At 36.1% G+C, this 24,447-nt stretch overlaps 1 protein-coding gene across 2 annotated transcripts in view; it reads left to right on the top strand.

Annotated features, from left to right (window-relative positions):
- Positions 1-24,447, top strand: part of LOC133530850 (rho guanine nucleotide exchange factor 11) — a 314,198-nt gene that overhangs the window by 196,543 nt on the left and 93,208 nt on the right. The gene's annotated exons all lie outside the window — the stretch shown is intronic.

The following is a 24,447-nucleotide window of genomic DNA, read 5'->3' as shown; positions in this document are numbered from 1 at the left end:
TAAAGATCTCATACTAAGGTATCCACCTTTGGATCGTTCAGAAAAAAATGTTAATAGTGACATCTATTAAGATGAGACCGAGGAACCGCTTCCGCAACAGCTACTGCTTAGGTTGGTATACTCCGCAACGTCATGAGGGCTACCGTTTATGTGCTCACCAGTGGCGCCACTGTAGATGTAGGTCCGGAAAAACAGATCTCAAAATTCTTATTAAAAAAAAAACTTTCTAATAACACAAAGGTACTTTAACGTCTTGCCGTTTTTTCATCCTGATTAATTTTGCATTATTAGTTGGCACTTTTTTTAAACCATCATTATCTTCCTACAATTTGTGCCCTTATTATTGCCAAGGCTCAAGGAACCCTGGGGTCCGCTCTGCAACAAATCCCAAGAATTGGCGTAAGCATTAGTTTTCACGAAAGCAACTGCCATCTGACCTTCCAACCCAGAGGGTAAACGAGGCGTTATTGGGATTATTCCGGTTTTCCTTCATCGAAAAGCGACTGGTAATATCAAATGATATTTCCTACATAAGTTCCGAAAAACTCATTGGTACGAGCCGGGGTTTGAACCTGCGACCTCTGGATTGCAAGTCGCACGCTCTTACTCTTACCATTAGGTCATCAGCGCTTTTTTTTAAACCACTAACATTTATTGAACTATACTTACGCTTACCATGATTAATCAAAGGTGGAAAAATATTTACCACAATTATGAATAAGGCGTGAAAATTCGCCAGAAAAAAAAGCTTGCAACCCCCAAGGTTGCCAGAGCTCAACGAGGGGGTGGGGTGGTTGGGGTCGGCAACGCGCGTGTGGCTCCTCTGGAGTTGCAGGCATACATAGGCTGCGGAGACTGCTTGCCATCGGGCGGGCCGTATGCTTGTTTGCCACCGACGTAGTATAAATTAAAAAAAAAATCTATGCATTTGACATTTTGAAAGACCTCCGTCTACACTAGCGCCCATAGCGGCGAAATTTAACGCGGTAGCCCTCATTGCAAAACATTCATCTACGTAGGTCCGTTTCACGGGTGTAGTGTTTAATATACTCTTATTTTCTTTTTACTAAAGTTTTGTTCAGTTTATTTTGATCATATCTACTCCATAGTACCTTCTGCTGCTAATTGTATTATAACATTGGTTTAATTTTGCAACTAGGCTGGGCGTAACTGAGCCAACATGCGTTTTAGCCGGTTTTGTTTTTAAGATTGAAACTCTAAGACAATTTTTATACTTATTTTTAATAAATAATTTTATACAGTTCATAATGTCTACGAATGTATTCATTGTCTGACTTCAATATTCTAAACCTTAAATAAAAGAAGCAATTCTTCTATTGTCACAATGTTTTTCTTATTTGTTTGATCACACAAACATAATTCATTCTTGCGTAAATCTCCAATTCCTGTGTATTGAAGTGAAAAGCTCTATATTGTCCCAAATGTAATATTACTCCTGTTGATTCTGTTATCTAATCAAAATTGTTTTGTTTACAGGTAAGGCTTGTTCCCAGTTCAAACGATTTCGTCGAAATAAGGTAAGCGAGAGGTAAATTCATAAAAGTTTTTTAGTATTCAAATATCTAAGTATTTAATGTAATATTGTGCGAGTGACATCCTGATATACTATAGACAAATATTTAAATTAGTCATGTAGATTATCAATCCAAGATTTTATGAATTCCCTTCTCAATTTTCAATATGTTTGAGTATTATCCTTAGCGCCATCTGTGATTGACCAGTGAAACTTCTACAACTTCGCACGTTTAGTTCTCCCGTTGCTTGTTTGTGTCACTACTCGCCGTGAGATGGCGTGGTATATCTGAAAAAAATTGTAGGAAATTCCAGTTTGAAAGGTTATCGAAAGAGGTAAATCATGCCCTTGGGTTTTTTGAAGTTTTTGTTTGGTTTGTAAACGGAGGTTTTTGTATAATGTGACGTGACTTGGTAAATTGATACTGAACTTCTAGTAGGTTCATTTGTTTTTGCTAAGTTTTTAAAGTACAAGTAGGTACGTACTTGTAGTCTCGATAAGGTTATTTTATCGTATTTCCTTCCTCAGTTGCCAATTTTCCTAATTGGCAACATTGGCAAGTTTGGCTATCGTTGGGGTGCGGACTATCGCCTATAATTTAGCGAATTTTGATAAAAATAGTTTATGTTAAAAATAGAGTGTATCTTATAAGCTCTTTTTGAGCTTACTTTGGGGCTTAGACCATTTGTCTAAGTATTATATCCTATGTTTATTTATTTGTTCTTATATACAAATGACAGTAGGTATGTACAGACAGATGGTACGGCAGACGGCACGTTACGCCACCATCCCTTTTTCAGAGGGCCTACCGCGAACCACGTTCGACGTGTTGCCTCTCTGTCACACTTGTGAATTCGTACGTAAGTGTGACAGAGAGGCAACACGTCGAACGTTGTTCGCGGTAGACCCACCGCTGATGAAATCACTGGTAATTGACTAATTATATTAACATGAAGCCCGGGGTTACCCGACAGGTGATTTTGAAGAAACGAAAACACACGGCCGCGGCTTGGCGACCGGGGATTTATTTTTATAAAACTGTGAACTGTGTATGTGTGAAGATAAACGCACAAAACAACTAAAACAAGCCTTTGGCTTATTAAGGAGATAATACAATAATAATAGAAACTCCACGGCCGATACAGCCACGACGACTGCTATCAACTTCATTGCTGTCGCTGGTAATGTAAGGACACTAAAGATGAAGAATTTCCCGACCCGGCATTTCCTAACTCGTTCTGGCCACGATGCCACTGTCCGAGCGGGACAGTGGCATCGTGCCAGTATAGCATTGTATAAAATTTTTCGTTCTCAGCGTCTTTACTTTAGACAACCTGAGGGTTGCAATTCAATCCCGTATATGCCCACGCGCACGCTATAGCCACCTGCCTGTGACGTCACGCCCGTTGCACCTTGCCCTCTATCTTGACAACATATACACTACCTCCATCACCCAATTTCAACCTTAAGACATTCACTGTTAAGTTGAATTTTCAAGCGACACATTACTAGAAAAAATGTAGTGCAATTTGATAGACAAGTCCGTTGAAATTTTAGTCGTCGCTTAAAGCATTAAGCTTGAATTTAGAGTGAGTGTTAAGTGCGGGAAAGATGCAACCTTTCCTGTCATAGAGTCATAATAAACAGTGGCGTATGACCACTATGGCGTGACCGCTGGCTTTTTACTACGGTATTCCCGTGGTAGAAATACGGATACTAACGCATTCTGTCACGTTTGCCCAGGTGTTATATATTTTATCATTATCTGTGTCCACATTTGCTACCTCTTCTTACTTCGATATGTTTTTGTCAAAATTTCGTGCTGAAATGAGTTGTTTGGTTAGTTCACATTTCCACAGTGCAGAACTGCCCTCATTCCTATTCCATCTACCTCAAAACAACTTAACATATGCGAAGCATTTCAGGTCAGCTTAGTTACTCAAACTTGAAGGTTTTTTGCAGTAAGAATTACTTACATGAATATTATAATATAATAAAATTAATTCAAGTTTTTTTTTAAACTAAATGACTACATATTATTGATGTTAATGATAGTCTCTGCCTGTCTGGTGTGCATCAGAACGCTGTCAATAATGTCAACATGCACACTCCATGGAATTACATCGTCTAAAAACGCTACTTACTTATTTAGTGACATGCGAGGCCGCCGGTATCGAAAACAGTCAGTCAACCACCTACCTTCAGTTTGCGATGTTCCATCAATATTTATACTGAGCGCGTTGCCAAAACTGCTTAAATAGGTGCAGTGACGCTTGTCATATCATCGATTACATTGTTAACTGAAAGTTAGTGTTTCTTTTGGTACTGGCTTTTATCACCGACTGTATTGTTCTTTCCACAGGCAAATAATACTCATCGTGACAATTCTAACCGCCAAAAACGATTAGTTTGCGGAGTTCCCACGGCCACCTCCTGAGTCCATCATCAGATTGATAGTACCATAATATTGCATTGTCACCCGACTTACATATGTAACTATGCAAAATTTCAGCTCAATCGGAAACCGGGAAGAGAGTCAAATTTAGCTTTCAAGATTTGACCCATACTAACAAAGCAAGTTATTAACTTTTAAAAAGCGAGAAACCATTTAGTATTTTTTCTAATACTGGTAGGTACGGAGTGTGGGGTTGAGTTGCATTGTAATACCATATATGTTCTTAATTCTTAAGGGTTCTAAGATAAACTTGTATAAGAAATCTTTAACTGTTTGTTATTTATCCCTTCAAAATTCGACCAGTACGAACGGCACCATCTGCTCGGGTTAAATTTAGCCGCCACCTGCTTCCGCAGACGTCGATATTCGGGCTTTTAAACATGCCTTTGAAATAAAGAAAAATAGGAAATTCGCCGCCTCAGGTGAGAGTCGATCTTGTGGCTCTTGGGCATCGCTCCACTGACATCAATGGGATACTCTTAAGTACTGCTGGGCTGCGGCGATTTAAATTTTTTTTTCGGTGTTTCCCATTTTGTCCCCGCCGGGCACAGATAGGAATAGGTGCATTCATATAAATCATTCCCACCATTCCTCGCCTCACGCATGGCAGCGGTTATGTGGGGCGGGGACGAATTTAATGTGAACACTTTATTTTCGTTGTCCATGTTAAATAAACGTCTGCTCTCGTTTGTCTCTGAATTAAGAAAAAAAAAAAACTACGGATGCGAGACAAACGCGAAAAACTTTGCATTATCGCCATTTTAACGTTTAATTGGTTTGTCAGTATAAAATTACGTTGTTTTGTTGAAGATATTGATGTAGATAACGCAGTGTAGGTATGTAGCTGTACATAATTGGCCATTAAAATACTCATGTGATCCTTTTATGAAACTTTTTTCATTCGTTTTATAAACCCACACTCGTATTTTAATGCTTTTCATTATGTAGCAGTCACATAAACTACTTATCCATCCTTCAGTACCCCTAGTGTATGTAAATAAATTCGATTTCGAAACGTCACGTACGCGTTTGCGTTTAGTCTCATTTTATATGTGATTTAGAAAGAGCGCGCCAAGCGGGACGTTTTGGAAACTCAAAATCCTATACAAAATGACACTTAACGCAAACGCGTTCGTCACGTTATGATGTCGATTAAATTTACACTAGGGGTACAGGACCACAATGTTTACAAACTTATCATGATCATTATTGTTTTAGTTTTATAGGTATGGCAAGAGATTAAACTTACCTAAACATACGAGTAAACACATTCTTGAGAATATTTATTTAGGCAGTGACTGACACAACATTTTTAAAGCAATTTGCGACTACCTCTTAAGCCGGTGTATGACACTTCATTTTTTGCTGTAAGCTGAGCTTACCGTATCGATGACATCATGCATGTCCGTTTGTTTGTCTTGGGTGTCCGCCGTTCGTTCACCGGCGTGCTGAAATTAGAAAAAAAGTGCTCGAACGTCTACTGGCAAACAAGCGGATAACTCTGTCTATCCTCCTTAGCTCCTCGTACAAAGGTTGGTTCATATTCCACAGTCTATTCTGAACGTATACATTCGAAAACAAAACCTCTGGGTCTCAGGGGGCTTGCAACTCCAGCGATGGTATAAGCGCTTCGCTGATCTTTTATAGCATTCAAAGGTTCACTGTTTGTTCACATTAAGGGAAACGCAGGTCCCTTACCGCTCAGTATATACTCGTTAGTTCTGGGAATCTCACCATTAGAAACAGTACCTGGGCGACCGAGTTGCTCGGTTATAACTATTTATCGTAATATGGTGGTGTATAGGTGATAATCTTAACTACATTTTTTTTACTAAATGAAACTTGTCTAAAACAATAAAAATTAAAAAAAATATATAAACTTGAACATATAAAAAAAAAAGTTAGTCACCGGGCGTGATTCGAACCCGTAACACTCGTTTAGCAGTCCGCGTCTTAACCCGCTGAACCAGACGGACAGTGGCCAGCAACACGAAATTAGCAACCATATTCTGCGTCGAAAGAAAAACGCATGAAAACTCGAATACACGCGTTTTCCCAAACATAAGACTAATCTAGATAGATTGTATACCCCCAAAAACCCCCATATACCAAATTTCAGCGAAATCGTTAGAGCCGTTTCCGAGATCACAGAAATATATATACATATATATATATATATATACAAGAATTGCTCGTTTAAAGGTATAAGATAATGTTGGTAGTCACAAAGTATAGTCGTGTTCTGAAAGATATTTTATCAATCGAGTCGCTCCAGATGCCCAATGTGTCCATTTTACCCCCTATAAAACCCTTAGCATCACTCAATCAGTTTCCCAATACATCCTCACTCAAGGTTGTTTTTGTTCTCGAAGATAAGATTTCGACTGAGGAGAGACCAGCTTGAACCTGCAAATTGTTTCGGCCACTGGCGATCTCCCAAAGCATAATAACAGCAACACTCTTTTACTGACCAGCGATGAGCCTTATGCCGTCGTAATAAGGCTTGGGAATTGTCAGTTAACGATGGTACAGTGCGATTTATAGCTCACATGCCTGGTCGGATTGACCAATTAAATCGTTAATGCTTGTTTTCGAGACGCGCGAAAAATATCGAAGTTACGTAATTAGTAATGAACAACAAATTGCCCGATATATTTGGACGAAGAAAGGTCTAACGCTTAAAAATTTAGTTTCTTCTACTATTAGACCAAGTAAAAAGTGGCAGAATGATTTCCTTTGTAAAATTTTACTTGCATTGAATTTAAAATATAAAGAGTAGATGCAAAACTACACATAAATTGAGTCGTTTTCAAATCAGCTTGATGAACACATTCGCTTTTCTTTTTCCGCTATACACTCTCAAACCCCTTTGATTTGTGTATTACCTATGCCCCAGCTAGTTTAAGCCTCTTTGTATTAGAGATTAGGCCAACCGACCTTTAATCATGGTCATATTTACCAACAATGAACAATGTCAATATTTTTGCCACACGTGATTCGACAGTAACAACATATGTAGCAATAAATCAAACTTGCGTATGTATATAATAGTACCATAGAGATAAATGCCTGTGTGTCGGACCAGCCGGCCTTCCTCCGAGGTCGCAGGCTATCACTAATGCCAATAATGTTGAATTAAAGATTGATCAGCCTGTGTACTTACAACACAGTGCAAGGTACTAAATACAGTAAGCTATCCTCAGAACATTCATCATCTTACTCGCGTTGTCCCGGCTCTTTACCACCCAGAGGGGAAACTAAGTGTTATCGTAATAAGTACTCAACCGAAAAGCAACTGGTAAATATCAAATGATATATCATTCATAAGTTTCGAAAAAGTTATTGGTACGAACCGTGGTTTGAAGTCTCAGAACATTAGAAATGGGCTTTTGAAGTTCACAATTCGGGCGCAACGATTTTCCATCCTTACTTACAATATGGAATTGATGACACAGCAAGTTTTACTGCCTGATCAAGACCAAAGGGTAATATGTACTAGGTATATCCAGGTTAATCGAGGATAGCTGTGCAGGTACGTCGCTTGTTTTTTGCGTGCGAATAATTTTGTTCCAAGATATACTACTTTTTATAATAATCTACTGTGCTTAACAGGCTCCAACCTACAAAACTAAAAAAAAAAACACGCTTTGGATGTGATCCAGCAGACGTTATCAGCGTGATAAAATATTTTAATATTTTTCTAACAACGCGCCATCTAAAGAGATCTTTGTCATTTTTACAGTGCCATGTAGATAAGTGATTAGTAAAACCATCATATCCGTACAGGATATAATAACTGTACTGTAGTTAAACTTTGTAGGTTAACGACGCGTCTCAAACGGTTTACGGTGGTCGCAAACAGACGGACAGACACGTTGGTTGTTAGTAACAATGTCATTAGAGTAAATCTTGGCCTAGCATTGAAATCGTTTGATCTAGTTCGCTTAAGTGTTCTGCGAACAAACGTAAACTACAATTTAGTATCTAAAATTAAATTTTAAAGAAGCAGACATTATTTATTTATTTACTGAAACTTCATTGCATAGTAAACGTTTTACAAAAGGCGTGAGGCATTCTATAAAATAAAATAAATAAATAAATAAATAAATATTATAGGACATTATTACACAAATTGACTAAGTCCCACAGTAAGCTCAATAAGGCAATACCAACCAACCAACCACCTATGGTACCAAATTCTATACCAGATTATATATATTTGCTCTATGTAATCACCTGGGTTGCCGTAGTGTTAAGTTGAAAATAAGTAAACACACTTTTGACAATTGTCACCTGACAACGACATTTTACCATAAATTGCTGGTCCAACAAGTCAATAATGACGCTGAGAAACGAAGGTATGCTTACCGATCCAGAAATGTACTGGAAATTGTAATTGTCAGGCAGGTACCAGGTGCCAATTGTCATGTTGGTGAAACGGGTCTGACTGTCAATTGACTGCAAAAATTACTTTACTATCCGTTGTGGGTCCCTTTTTAAGGTGGTTTATCACTATTTTGCATTTTAATCAAAACAAAATGATGAAACTTAAAACACAGTGCGTGACTGTCTCGAACATCCGGTCCCTTAAAAGGAACGCCAAATATCATATTGTTTGATAAAGCAACCGTTTCATCTCCATTAACACTGTTCAGTGCATAATATCGATTATTTACGATCATAATCATTATAAGGAAGCCAGTTAATGTCTTCGTAAAACTCATGTAAACAGAGATTCTCCAAATTACACATATCTTTTCAACTAAACAACTTAATCATATTTAAGGTTCTTGTTATACTGGTCTGTTTTTTCTGCATCACATCCGACCGGTTTACAGATACCCCTACTTTATATGAAATGTCTCCTGAATGTGCCACGTTTATATTTAGTTCTTTATTTACTAAAAGCATCACCCGTAACTGACCAATGGTAGGCTTTAAGTCTTTGCAATAAGGTTTAGAACCGGCTAGTTTCGTGATGGTCACGGAAGTATGTTATCATCGGAATCAGTCCTTGGGAAAGGTATTTCTTATCCTTTCATTGATAAATGGAGGTAGCAAATAATATTTACAGTGGCGCCAGGAGGTTATTGGTTCGAGTACTTTGAGTTCATGAACTTTATACTTGAGCAGAAATGGCGAATCTTTGCGATATAGGACATAAATTTTTTAAAGTTTGACGGTACAGGTACTAATGGTTTCACAAAAGAGCAAGGCAAGGAATATATAAGTCGGAAATCGGACCCTGGGCTCCGAAACACCAGTTGAGAAGCAACCGGAGTAAATAATTCTGCCTGCTGAAGAAGTTTGTGGTCCGCGCTCAGCTATCTAACCATTAAAAAAGTTATCTTAAAGCCATGTCCAATACACGTAATCGCTTTGGCCGAAATTGGATGTGACTAAAGATTGAATAAAGATTCTCGGAGCTGTCTAATCTACCTCCTTATACAACCCTTTCTTAATTTGCCCAAAATATAGTTTTCAGTAGTAACTAATTCGGAATCGTCGAAACTAGGAATATGAATTGACATAACTCCGAGACCTAAATCCAGTGAACTTCGATGTTTTATTCTCCGAAATGTGACCAGGATTATCAAGAACACACCGTTAAAATTCATGACTTTAATACAACCACATAATGCGTAAACCTCGGAGCAATACCATAAATGACTAAACCTGTTGACAAAGCAAAAACTGATAATATAATTAAATTTTCCTCCACAACACATGACTTAATACTCTAAAATAAATCATATTCCGCTCTAACGTGTCAAGGATGAGATCATGTTTGCGGCGCGTAGTGTCATACTCTTACACTCTTCGTTGACAATTGTTGGAACGTATTTCTTTAGAATAAGGTCTACTTCTTGTCAGTTAACAGTGTGTACGTGACGTGAAATCAATACTGGATATTTCGACTTGATTTGGTGACTTTTCGTGACCTGGCATACATGAGGCCACTTGTGAAAGGTGGTCATGTTGATGACAAATTATCAACCGAGGGAAATTAAGGGTGCACCATGATTGTAGGTTGTAAGTTTCGTGTTTGTTAGACGATAACTTGAGTTATTCTTTATCCAGTGTTTATGAATTTTGGCAGGAACGGAGGGGTTATTCCCACTATAGTTAGCACCAAACCGAATCAAGCCTTGTTGGTAACTACTGGGAATATTTTTCCCACCTTTTCCCACCAACGCGGTTTGGTTCGGTTTGGTGCTAACTACTGGAATGTTTTATCATATACAATTTTTAAGTTTAACGTTTCATAATGCTCGGCTTGGATGTCAGAGAATTACCACGCAAATGTATCTTGGCTAGGCCCTCAGTAGTTTGCGGTGAGAGACAGTGGACCTATGGCCAATTTTCTTGTCTCGCCACAACTTTGCTACCTAGATAATCATGTCACGAGTTGTGATCATTGAAATAACGTTCAGAAGACAGAAATTGATATGATAGTCCATAGTTTGCATATAAACGACATTGCTTTTGATCTTACTTCAAATGAGTTTTCAATTCTTTTTTTTTTCATTTACGCAACATGATACCACTGTTCATTATGAAGTTTTTTTCTTGAAACCATAGCCGAAGGCGGTCTTATATTAATTTACTCTTAGCCAGGGCAGTTAGATGATAGTTATAATTACAAGTCTACAAATGTAATTAGAATGCTCAAACTGATTGGCACATTTAATATAGCTTGTAAAATATGATGGTCTATACAAATGACGCAATTGTGAGGAAATAAATATAGAAAAATTAAAATGAAATGAGTTCAATAAGGAAAAGCCAGAAAACCGAGTTCAAATGGGAAAGCATGCAACTACGTAATGTTTGTTATAGTTGGTGTGGCAAGCTGGCAATACATCACTTTTCAATAAAGAAATGGGTCTTCAGGAAAACCCGAAGTATTTCATTATGAATGTTGTTATTGATACTTAATAGTCTGGCAAACACACGTTGTCAGTATGTAAGAACAAAGAAAACTACTCATCCCTTTCTTTTGGGTGCTAGTACTAGTGTAATGCAAAGACAGTATGATTCTCTCTGTCTGTGTTTCAAATGAGACAGTCCTGGGCCAATCTGACTACGTGCTGCGCTTGTGGACCGACAGATAGAAATGATTCTGGAATTTGAAATTTGGTCTTAGTATAATATTCGTCTAACTAAAGTCACCTGTATACATTATTTCACCTCAATCTAGGCACTAGGTGCGACTCACGGTGACTAAAGCTTGGTGACATCATCTCACATGCTAATTTGCCATACCATTCTAAAACATCATAACTTCCATACGGAATTCTCATCATACGACCTTCTTTAATACAACTGCACTTTAAGATCGTTATTCTAAAACGATCGAAGTGCCGTATTGCTGCTTTTTGCTAAGCTACACATATTTGTTTTCAAGAAATCCTGTTTTGTTTTCCTATTAGCGGTTCTTGATGTTTAATTTAAAGGTGAAGGTTGAAGATACGTCTTAATCCATCATTATATGGTTGTAAATGACATAAACTGACATGTTTTCACGGTTTTGGACCATGAATGTAAAAAGTCACAGTAACGTTAAATTAATTGATATGACCGGTTTTATCAGTTTGTACATTTGCTTAATTTATAGCAATAGGTATTTTTATCTCCGTGTTATCTTACTAAATTTATCTCCTTTCGTAGCTAATCGTGTACGGGTCAAATTCATCTAGAATCAGACCAAGCGAACTCTGCAATCTGCATCGCATTAATATCAAATTTATATGAAAATATGACGTTTATAATGATACCACCTCACTTTGTTCATCTCAGTCCGTGTAAATTGAGCTAAGACAGACTTTTTCATAGTGTCGTCTATACAGGCCAACTTAAATTCATACATTTTGTGTCAGTACTTTAAATTTTATTGGAATTATCGTCTTTATATTTATTTCAGTGCCGTTTACTTCTCTGAGGAATGCTTTTAATTTAATTATCATTTTATTACCATCGTATAGTAAAGTTCCTTCCGATTTTATCTCTTTATCTTTCACTTACAAATATCATTATCCTTGCTGCCACTGTTTCCAGTCACTTCCTCATTCAAATCCGTTTACGTCTTCCTCTTTCTCAATTAGTTTATATTTATGCTTTTTACCTGTCGAATACTAAATACCTTTACAGAGGAAAATTACATTTCCCAGTAACATTGCCAGATTTGTAATACACAAGAATGTCGTTGGCAAAATGATTGATGAAAATTTTGAAAACAGAATATATATTTTGTACAATTGCTGGGTGTTGTGACCTAACCCTTTTTGTAAGAAACCACTGAAATTTGTGTCGCCTTTTATTTTAGTGCATTAGTTAGGCACTGGAGCTCCCAACATCTTAGTTTAGGTAATAACATAGTAATTAAAGTTTAATTGTAACAAACTATAGATTTAATCCTCCGATATAAATGTTTTTTTTTTCGTACCTATATCAATTATCAACTAACCTTTTTCTTAAAAATACTCGATTAGCCAAGCAACATAACTATATATAACTTTAAATTACCTAGAAAACCCAGCAGGAAAAAGTTTTTACGTCAGTTAGTAAGAAACATGCGTTTAGTAGGTGATGGCTCTTCGCTGTTTACGAAGAGTTCAGTTCAATGAGTGTTCACAGAACTCATTAATAGATACTTTTTATTTTTACACCAATACCGACCGTATTAAAATCATAAATTTAACAGTAACTTTAACACTAAATTTAACAAAAACAGATGAACGAGTAGATTGTTGTGGAGACTCGACTATTTCGGAACACATTAAATGCGCTTAAATAGAAAATTAAGCGATAATAGTTCACGTACATTGTCAAGGTGAACATTGTATTACAAAATCATGCCATTAACAGAATATAGAGTTAAGAGAAATGTCAAATCTAGAAAATATCTCTGTTCGTCTGATTCCAAGTGACTTAAATTTATATCCTTAATTCCTGACCTATCCCCACACGGTTTGTCGTTATTTAAATCCGTCACGAACTATATTTCTACAGATAAATGTCAATTAATATACAAATTTAGATTCCTTAGACTGTAGTGTAGTCCCAAAGTATTTTAGAATTTAGACTGAGAGTATAAAAATAAAAAGTTCCCCTTTCAATCCATAAATCCCAACCGCTCGGCGCCCGCGCACGATACCTGATACAAAACAGAAGCTGTTTTGAGTTTTTACCAAGTTCAAGTGTTTCCTAATTGCGGCGAACGATGGGAGTTGGGAGCGCGGATGTGCCAAGATAGACTTGAAATTGTATGGGAGAGATATCGATAATAGGTGTTGCAAGTTGCAAGCTTGTTGAATCTAAGCTCATGTTTTTAGGGTTCCGTAGCCAAATGGCAACATATGGAACCCTTATAGATTCGTAATGTCCATCTGTTCGTCCGTTTATGTCACAGCCACTTTTTTCCGAAACTAAGAGCTATACTGTTCAAACTTGGTAAGTAGATGTATTCTATGAACAGCATTAATATTTTCACACAAAAATAGAAAAATAATAATAAATTTTGGGATACTCCCCATACTTAGAACTGAAACTCAAAAAATATTTTTTCATCAAACCCATACGTGTGGGGTCGTATCTATATGAGTGGGATAGGTCTTCAAAAATAATATTGAGGTTTCTAATATCATTTGTTTCTAAAACTGAATAGTTTGCGCGAGAGACACTTCCAAAGTGGTAAAATGTGTGTGTGTTGCAATGCAAACTTCCACCGAAAATTGGTTTGAACGAGATCTAGTAAGTAGTTTTTTTTAATACGTCATAAATGGTACGGAACCCTTCATGGGCGAGTCCGACTCGCACTTGGCCGCTTTTTTGTTACATTCATGTATTTTGTTAAGGCACTGACTAAGTTGCGCTGAGAATGATAGCAAGGAAGTCTCGGGATTAGATAAGAATTGTATGGGAAGATAAATCGATACTAGTTTGAGTTGCTTGCAGTATGGTGACTTCCAAAAAAACTTGTTTTATTAGAAACTCTTGACTAACAACAAATTCAGATTAATCTGAATTAGGCTTATATTTTATTTTGTGATCTGCATTCTTTTATGTGTGAGGATGAGCTTTTACGGCCCGATTCGAAGAATGAAATACGATAACGATAAGTTCTGGTTTAGATAAGTTCTCATTTAGATATCGTTTGTACGTCGTATAATTGATAAAAGCAGCTCGATTTGGGCAACCAATGTCACTTTGACGTTAGAAATATCGTAGATAGACCTTATTGGGATCACAGCGGAATCGAAATAAACGCCAATGTTCCCATGTCGTTTAGTTACCGATCTCGATTTAAAGATCTTTCTAAGCTCTTAAACGTGTCTTAATCATTCTTCGTTTCGGGCCGTTAGGAAGATAAACTCATTAAATTTTCATATTGTCTCTTTGAATTGAAGTATTTGGACTTGTGGGGCACATTGACAGTCACAAATTCGATTTTAAAAGAAGTCAAATTTTGTTACAAATTAATCAAGTATTTAAAACATGAGTCATTTAGTGTGATGGGTTCCCATGTTAATAGGGTTGTTTCCATCTACAAATCTTAGGGCAGAATTGTATCCCAATAAATTCTTTTGTATTATAGGAACATGTTAAAATACTTTTAGGGGACCGGTAATGACCATATTTTTGTAAATATTGAATTTAAAATATGTTTTGGCACTCGTCACGTGACCAAACTCAAAACATCAACGAAGATTCTGACGACGTCACAACTCTCGGATTAACACTGTTGACAGTTAGGCGATAAACAACAAATGACAAATGTCAGTTGACAGTTCGTATCTTCTATAGTTCGTAGTTATGTGTCAAACCGTAAACTGTGACGTCACACAATTTTCAAAGAGCGTTTTGGGCGCGAAAGCATCTGTCAAAATATATTTTGTTAATTTAACATATTTAAAGCCGTTTTTAGTATAAAAGATGAATTTTAGGGCAACTTTTAGTTAATGTAGAACGTAATACTTAGCGTTTAAAAAAATTGGAAACAACCCTATTTCTCAGCGTTTTCCTCAGTCATTATACTGCTTGCAATATAAGTTGTATGTTAGTCAAGTAATTTTATTGTCTCCATTTTTGTCAGTATTTTACACTGCATGTGCATTAGCTGCATGTTTTCATTTGGAGATGTTCCTCCTTGTCAGTCAGATGAGGAGAAAGAAACATTGTTTAAACTGATTGGAATGTCAGTCAGAAGAATTTCATAAGTTGTTCATGTCAAGTTGTTTATAAACTTACTTACGAATAACTTGGCGGTTTTTAGCTGTGTCTTATGCGTTTACCTATTGCGGTTTTTTGAAGTTATTTTGTTTTCGATACAATTTATTAGAAAAGGGGTTCAGTTAAGAATCACAATATAAATGATGAGTAAAGCAGAGACACTTTCAATATAGATTTTCGTACATTGTCCCGCCTGTTGCTATCTCTATTGCAGGCACATTAATATATTGCCGTCTAGTTCGCACAGTGACATTGACAACCGTCATCATGGGCGGGACAGCAATACAAACATGCGTGTTCAATAGAATAAGTCAATGTACGAAAATCTAGGGGAAATAGAGGGCCTACCGCGAACGCCAAAATTCGCAAATTGCGGGCATATTTATCTGTCACTACGCCTTAATTGGAGAAAAAGAGAAAAATGCCCCCAATTTGTGAACTTCAGTGTTCACGGTAGGCCCTCTGCTTTAGTCAGAAGCACTTATCGCAATTTATTAATCTTTTCACGACAAGCACTACTAAAAAACATCCTTTAAGAAATATAAAATCCTTTTAAATCTTCTTATTTCTGTATCCGCCAAATTTTCCAAATCATTACTCACAATAAGGATATTTGCGGTCCCAGCGAGGGTCAAAAAGTCATGTCACGACAGGGAGCGCCAGCGGAAACATTGCATTTAAAAAATAAAATGTTTCTTTAAAATCACTCAAAAAATGTGCAATGTCACAAACTCACAAAGCTCACTCAAGTGTAGGTTTCAATACAACCATTTTAACTAATTATGTCTCGACATGCAACGGTGTCGTTGAACTTTTGCCCGATTGCAACCATAAAGTTAACAACTTAATTGTCAACTTGACAGCTCGTCCACAAGCCCTCTAATCGTGGTAGTTGAGTAATCGGCGAATTATACAATATATTGTTCGGTGGAATTTGGCCAACTACTGCATAGCTTTTCGCCATATGCTGACCCTGACCATAAACTCACGAGCGATTTGGCAAAAAAACAAATCACTGTCTCATTGCCAAGCGAAATACAACTTTATTTCCACACAATAAAGATCAAAATAAATTACTCTAAATGGTTATAATGACGTTTGGTTTTACAGTGACTCAATGCTCCGCCGTAGCTCTGTCTTACTCACTTGTATGCATTGTTTTATTCTTATCCTACTCTAACGCACATTCAATTGTAAGTGCACAGGTGCTGGTATCACCGTCTCTCTCGCACGCATAGTCGCGTCGGGTCAGTCTCCGGTCTTCTCTCGCGGACGCACGACGCGTTCGAAATTCAAAATTTCAAACATTAGAAAGTGTAGTGTAAAGTGTTTTTTTTTTTAATGACGAAGACCCCTAGTGTTGTGCCGTGAATTTAGTGATGCTCCTGGCTTTGTTTTTTGGATTTGTCGTATTGGATTGTTCTTCCAAGTTGGTACTTTGTTTTGTTTTCGAACTATGAGTTTGTTGCCATTACTATTTTGCATTTGAATAGGAAATATTGTTTTGTTGGAAACGATGTTTAATTAATGCATTCCGTTTCGAATAATTAAAGTAAGTTATAAATCAATAGTTTTGCATGTTATGTTTTATAAGTTTTTTACACTCGGAGCTTACTTAATATTATATTAATATGTGGATTTGTTGTTAAAATGACAATTTAATTAGGGTCTAATATTAGTGGAATTCTAATAGTGCACAATTCATACAAAACCAACCACAACCTAGTTACAATTTACTGTAAGGACGAAGTAATATATATTAAAATCTAATTGTCACTTGTTGTGATAACCTAATTTTAAAAGGGATATTCCCAGCTGTTACCACCACAAACAAAATATGGTTGCGACTGGGAAAACTCTAGTTTGATAACCTTAGTAACAAAATTCCCCAATGGCCAGATAGGCTTATAAGCCAATTTTGACACCTGTTAGTTGTCAGTAAAAAAATGACGTTTTTGACGTAACATGTATTAAAAATTTGGTGCCAAAAATTGACTTTTTACTTGCCGTTGTGAATAGTGATGGGCGTATCCTGTTTTGAAATCTGTGTTTATGTCCCAGATACTAAAATTAGAGTTTGATTTGCCTGTTTACTACACAAAGATCTTCTTTTGGTACCAATTTTGCATTAAAATGACGGATCGGTCGGACTAATTGTGATAATCGACGTGTACCTTCTGGAATAAAAAAAACAAGCTTTAACCTGTCATATGTGTGTGATGATCAAAAATCGTGGGTTCAAACCTCATTTGTGCTCTAGTAGCAGAAAAACAAACACCCAAAAAAAAAATATTAAGAAAATTACTAAAAATCCGGCTAAATAACATACACAAACAATAGGTTAAGTATTCGCAGGTGAATACGATTTCTGTCTTCTCTCTGCGTTTAAGAGTGTATCAGTCGGTAAATAGTACAGGATAGACAATTATGCTGTTAGTAGGTATTGGAGGTTTCCTTATAACTGCCAAGGCCGTTGGACCATGTCTGACTCAGTTGACTATGCGAGTAGTACTGTAGAAATAGTTGTTTTTATACTAACTATACATTTTGAAAATGACAAAATTCTTTAAAAATTCATCGAAATCGTCTCCACATATATATTATGTCACATTTTATGGACCCCTTCTTCCCCTCCTATCGTGAGACGTGATTTGTGGATGATCCTATGTGACCTGGGTCACCTGGGGGCCTACCGTGAAAACCGAAAATTGCGGGGATCTTTCTCTTTTACTCTCACTAAGACGAAATTAGAGTGACTGAGAAAAATGCCCGCAATTGACGAACTGCGATTTTCGCGGTTATAGCCCTGCTGAAACTATAAACAATAAAATAACACCAATTTGTTTTTAATGGGAAGACAATTTAAAACAAATAATTCGATCTCATCTTCCAAATTGTTTGCTGTACCTTACATGGTGTCATATTGTATATAATTCTATGAAGGTTAGTTTATAATGTGGCATCCAATATAGATTAAAGTATATTAAATTAGTCCTGGAATTAATCCTAGCCCAGTCATAATGATTATGTTGCAATCCAACTTGCACATTGTTTTGCTTTAGTACAGACCACATATAATTAAAACAGAAGACTAGTTCACTGAACTATAATTGTTGATGCAATCGATATCGATTTAGATATGAGCTAAGGCTTGGGTTATCGTGAGGTTGCAGTACTTGGCTCAAATTGTTATGACCGTCTTGGTCCTGTTTCTTATACTAGACGGTTTGGCTACGGAGATTCTATAGTTCATTTTAAGAAGAAACAATATGTATGATTGTTCATTTGTTACACGTTATGCCTGGATAAACGGTGAACATAATTATATCTAATTCAAGTCGCAAACAGTGCCAGTATTTTTTAAGTTACTTACTTAATAGTCTCGTGAAGATACATCAAAATTAAATTGAAGTTGATACGAAATTTATAATTAGGGAACTAACAATAATACATTGATACTTAACATAAATGTAATATAATATTATTAAATTTATTAATATTAAATACTATTTAGAAGGGTAAAACGGGTTGAATTAGATAGATTAGTTGCTTATTGCATGTCGTTAGATAGATCTTTTTAATGAAGAAAATACCTTCACTCCACCTCCAGCCGCAATGTTCAAATAATGAAAAAACTAAAAAGACGCATTTGAAAATAAAACCCCTAAGTTCTTAATAATTATTAGTGCCCGCTCTAAGAAAGACCAATTTAAATTGAACTTCCTTAAGATTCTGTTTCATCCTTTAATAGTACAATTTTAACGAAAGAAGACTCCCCAGGAAGGGCAAAAGATAATGGTCTTACAAGTCTGGTACCTGAGTTCAAGCAACCAAAAGACTTGTAAAGATTTAAACAATAATAGTTCTTACGCTTGTACCTATTAATAGTATACTTGCGTGAAAAAACAAATTGGACTAAAGTCTGTCTGGCTCTCAAAAGAAGCTCCATTCTAAAAGGATCCAAGGATAGCAGAAATATATTGGAGTTAAGTCGTTTTAAAGGATAAAGTAATGTATGATCTCATACTTGGAACGTGCTCGTTGTGGCTTTTATTTCGAAGGCGCATGTGTTTTCATGCTTTTGATAACGTTTAGTGGTGTTTTACTACTACAACGATAATAATTACGACCGTTTCTACGGAATGTCTTTAATTGAGCGCCTTGACACAAGTTCAGCTTGTACTCGTCCACACTGTTATGAGAATTTTAGTAAACCTTATTGCAAAAATTTTAAGTTCGTCGATGGCCAGTCAGATGAAATGTACTATGATATTACGAGTAAGTATGTCTATTCGGTGAATAATATTCTCAACCACTTGCATAATGAGAGTGCACAGACGACTATTCTATAATTCTATAGTATATTTAAGCTTATTTTTTATTTATACTATAATATTAAAAAATCGAAAGGAAATCTGTCTCTCTGTAACCTCTTCACGCTGTAACCGTTGAACCAATTTATATAAAATTTGGCATGGAGGTAGGTGGAGGCACGAGGAAGGACATACGTGGTATCAAAACTCAAATAACAATTTAAATTACAATTATTTCATAAATTTCAAATGTTTTTTTTATAATAATAAGATGACATACAATACAATCTACTTTAAATCAAATTTTATCGTGAAAATTGACAAATTTTATACGAGTATATACTCTTATATCATGAACTACGATAAATTTTAGAATTTCATTAATGCAGACCTACTCGAAGAGATTCCAGCAGAATACATTTTATGGAATTACGTCAAGAAATAAAGAAGTTACGTTCCTTGGAACTTTTAACCGCTGTCCTGCAATATCCTGATTTTGCACTTGCTTTAATGTACTTAGGAGGTATCGAAAATAGTATAGTTTTTATCAATTATCAATCATCATCATCATGCCATGCAGAAGAAGTTGCTAGCAGAAGCTAGTATCCTATACTAAAATGGTAGTTAGCTTGCCCAATTTACTGCTCAATCGAAAAGTCATTTTAGTACGAATATTAGATTGAATAGCAGTTTCGTCAGAATCGAAAAGTCATTTTAGTACGAAGATTAGATTGAATAGCAGATTCGTCAGAATCGAAAAGTCATTTTAGTACGAAGATTAGATTGAATAGCAGATTGGGCAAACGAATAATCTCTTGTATCTTGGTTATATTAAAAAAACGGACCAGAGTTCAGTGGTTGGCTGGTGAACAGACCTTAGGCTACACTTTTTTGTGATTCGATATACAGTAGAATTCATTTATAACGACGTCGCTTATAACGACTAACCGTTTTTAGCGTCGATATTATGTACTCAAGTTCGGTCCAATACATAATTACATACATATGTAAATATCCGTTTTATACGTCATCCGGTTAGTACGACATAATATCGCCGGTCCCTTGAAGGTCGTTATATCCGGATTCTACTGTAATTAACTGACCTATAAATGATTCTACAAAACTTTGCCATTGCAGCCTTTAAAATCGTTGCAACATGGGCGGGCCAATATGAAGTGCCAAGAACATGATAACAAACATCATGCACATTACAATGTCACACTTAATGGCTGAGCATTCCAAACAACACATAAAGATATACAAAAGACCAGGCCTCAACAATACAAGTATTATCTTACTCTTTATCATACTCCTATCTGTTTCTGTAGAGGTATGAACGGCTTTGTGTGTACGGTGTAAAAAACAACAGCATTTCAAAGCCTCTTTGGCATTTCAATTTTCCTTGGATTCAAAATTGAAAGATGTTTGTCTGTAAGTTGACCTCGAAGGCTCTTTCATAAGTGAAATACAATTTACAGTGACATCAACATCATAGTTATAGTGCCATGAAAAATACATAGCAAAATGTATAAATACAACAGCCAATACCTGGGTATACATCACATTATTAATCTTAAATTAGAATATTACTACAATATAACAAAAAAATAAACAAATAGAGAGATGTATAGTCTGTCTGTTAATTAAATATTAAATGGATTTTAATGTACAATCCCAATTTGCATTGATGGACCGTTATATCAATGTTCGCATCCCTTTACTTAATTTTGCCAATTTATGCGTTCAGATTCTTGCGAATTTGTACCTCGAGCAAATGCGGTCGAAAATATTTTCTGCGAAACTTCAAAAGTTGTCATTGCAATAAACAAAGCAGAATTTTTATGACTTTTCTTCGACACAATTCACTGACCATCCACAAACTTTATTCTTACAAGGTTTACATATTGTCAGAAGTTTATTGCTTTATGGAGGGCAGTGGGCGATGGCGCCTAATTTTCTATGAAACGCCGCCGCCCATCCATCTGTAATTGTACAGAAAACATGTCTTCCCACGCCGGTCCATTATCATCCCTGATTGTTCCCAGAACGCTTATCTTTATCCTTTTACCCTTTTAGCTTATTTTACGTTGTCACTTAACGAGCTTTGCTGTGAGAGCTGTCCCTTAAGGGTCGCTAGCAAATTTATTCCCTTGAAATATTTTGTTTACTTTATTATATTATGCTTTTAGGTGGGCGGGTCATGTGAATGACAAAAAGTGTCTCTTATCCTCAAAAGTCAACGACGTTGACTTAAAATTTGTTTGAATGTTTGCTACCTAAAGGTTATCTAGAAGATGTTTCTTTGTAGCGATAAGACCGCCCGTTATTTATCTTTATTTCAATTGCAGTATTCTCTACCATGCCAGGTCTTGTTAGAAAAGTCTGTGCAGCCATAGTATAAACGCACTATTTTTCTAGGGTTCAAATTTAGCAATGCTTTCAAATTTTTTCAACTGTTTATAATAAAGCTACATCTGTATCTAAAATAAATATCCTCCATCTTTCCACGCTCGCACGGCGTGTTATATTCTCTAGCAGTAAGCTTTGCATTTTTATTAGATTTCTTAACAAACGCGGCAATTATTCCTTATCGAGTATGTGTTCATTTGCATTTACTAGTACCTCAAGGATATCTACTTGGACACTTTATCTAAAGCTCTTTGTCTTTGTCTAATTCATCATTGTTTGTATCCTCCATTTCTTTCTCACGCAATATTACTATCCTTTCTTTGATGGAATGTGAACGTCTAATTTGAAAGGATTAGTGGTCATAGCTACTGTCATGTCACCATTACCATGCCTGTTGATTACGGGCCTTTCCCTTTTCGGGATTCGACCCGCATTCCAGATTCCAGCGGCTACTGTGGTCCACCTCATTTGTATTTTTTTTTGTCCGATTGAAGATAATTTAGAAGTTATGACCGTAACCGTAACCGTAGTATTGAACGCTTACGTAAGGTGGTCCGTTTATTATCGATCAGCTGAAAGTTATTTGTGGCGACAAGTATAATGTATGGAACTAGTTAAAACATCATTTATTTTGATCGTCGATTCAAGGTTTAAATGAGTTACTAAAATAATGTGGTAATTTTATAAATTAATTAAAATATTTACAATACAATAACTATAAAGCTACGTCATAGTAAAATTGTGGTTTTTGGTGACGTAAATATGATGCATAAGCATGATATCATTTAAAAACAGTGAATACATTCCCATTTTTATACTGCATCATCAAATATCGCCATTCATATTGCTTTCATTTGTCTTCGTTTAATACAGTACAAATTGCAGATATGTCGGGGTGCTTTTATGAAAAAGTCCGTTCTTTTCATACTTGTCGTGTTGAAGTGAAACAAAAGATGTCTCGCAATTAAAGTGTATCTTTAATTGCTTTCACCACTTTAGCTTTAAATGTTTGTGCAAAATTTCATTATGCTCGCTTAGATAATAAATAATTTGCTCTCAGTTTTAAACAAGTATTTTTATATCTTCCGAAGTTTCCGAACTTCTACTAGAATTCTGTTGTACACATACAGAGTACATATATATGTATTTTTTTTTATCTTTTTGCAATGGATTAATAGTTTCGAGAAAGTATTCGGAATCTTTCTTATGTTCTTTGTCTTATATGTATTATTCTGCCCTTTATTATTAAATCCTGAACCTACAGAAATCCAACCCGTCCACACAAAAGTCCAGCCCTCGACGTTCTCCATATACATCCGAATATAGCGCGCGTGCCAAATGTGCTCTGTATTTGGAGTCGCATAGTGCTCACCACAGCAACGCCTACTCCATTCTATAACGCCTTAAGTGAAATTTAATTATAATGAAGAAACTTCGTTTTCGATTGGAGAGGAATCGCTGCGGGGGTGACCTCGTGACGAAGTGACACAGACTACCGATATAGATGCACTGGCTTTCTTGAGGATATGTTATCGGACGATCCCTTGGCGATGGCTGATGCATTCTGCTATTTATGTTCTTAACTTTTTATTTGATCGGTCGTCAACTCGTCACATATTTTAGCCATGACCTTTGAAGAGGCCAATAATCCAGCGTCTAATTTGGCGTATTCAATTTTTTTTTGTGGGCCCAGGTTAACTTGTTCTGATTCATCATGATTTTATTCTAAATAAAATACATATTCTAATTACAAAGAGAACTTCGGTTTTCTATTTAAAGATTCGTTGTCATACGGTTGATTGGATTTCAACGTATGACTTGTTATATCGAAAATAGACTAAGACTCTGTTTTAAAATTATCTAATATGTGTTACTTCATAATTACTTACGTATGTCGGTTGACTTAACCATAACAATATTTTTCTAGTAGTATTTTTTTTAGGTTTACTTTTCATTAGATATAATTCCAAGGGTAGGGATACGCGGAAGAATAGGAGGGAGGTCTTTGCCCAGCAGTGGGACAATATGGGCTGCTATGGGAATGCTAGATATTAATTCTTGATAGATTTTTTTTTAAGTTTTTCAAAACTTTAAAACAATGGAATTCCTCTACTCACAGTTACATTGTCACCTTTCATGCCTCTATTATCACCATGTTGTCTTAAAAAATATTTGAAATATCCAAGTTATATTAATTCGTTTCGAAGATTCGCCATCCTTGACAGACTGTTTGGCCAGCTGCTCGTGGAACCTTCGTCGACGCTGTTACTTGGCCATACATCAACCATATTGGAACGACATAAGGCCTACAAAGGACCAGTTCACAGTGATACCTTGTCGAAGTCAATACCAGTGACAGAAGGCTGTTGTAGTGAGTCAATGTTTGCAGCTTAATTGTTGTGACATTGCTTGGCGATGATACTTGTGGTGTGAATACTGATACGAGTACATTATAATGCATAGCAGAATGTTAGATCACATTATATTTACAATTTTATCATCTG

The sequence above is a fragment of the Cydia pomonella genome, chromosome 24 (genome assembly GCF_033807575.1).
Source record: "Cydia pomonella isolate Wapato2018A chromosome 24, ilCydPomo1, whole genome shotgun sequence".
NCBI lineage: Eukaryota > Metazoa > Arthropoda > Insecta > Lepidoptera > Tortricidae > Cydia > Cydia pomonella.
This window is presented reverse-complemented; position numbering and strand designations above follow the sequence as displayed.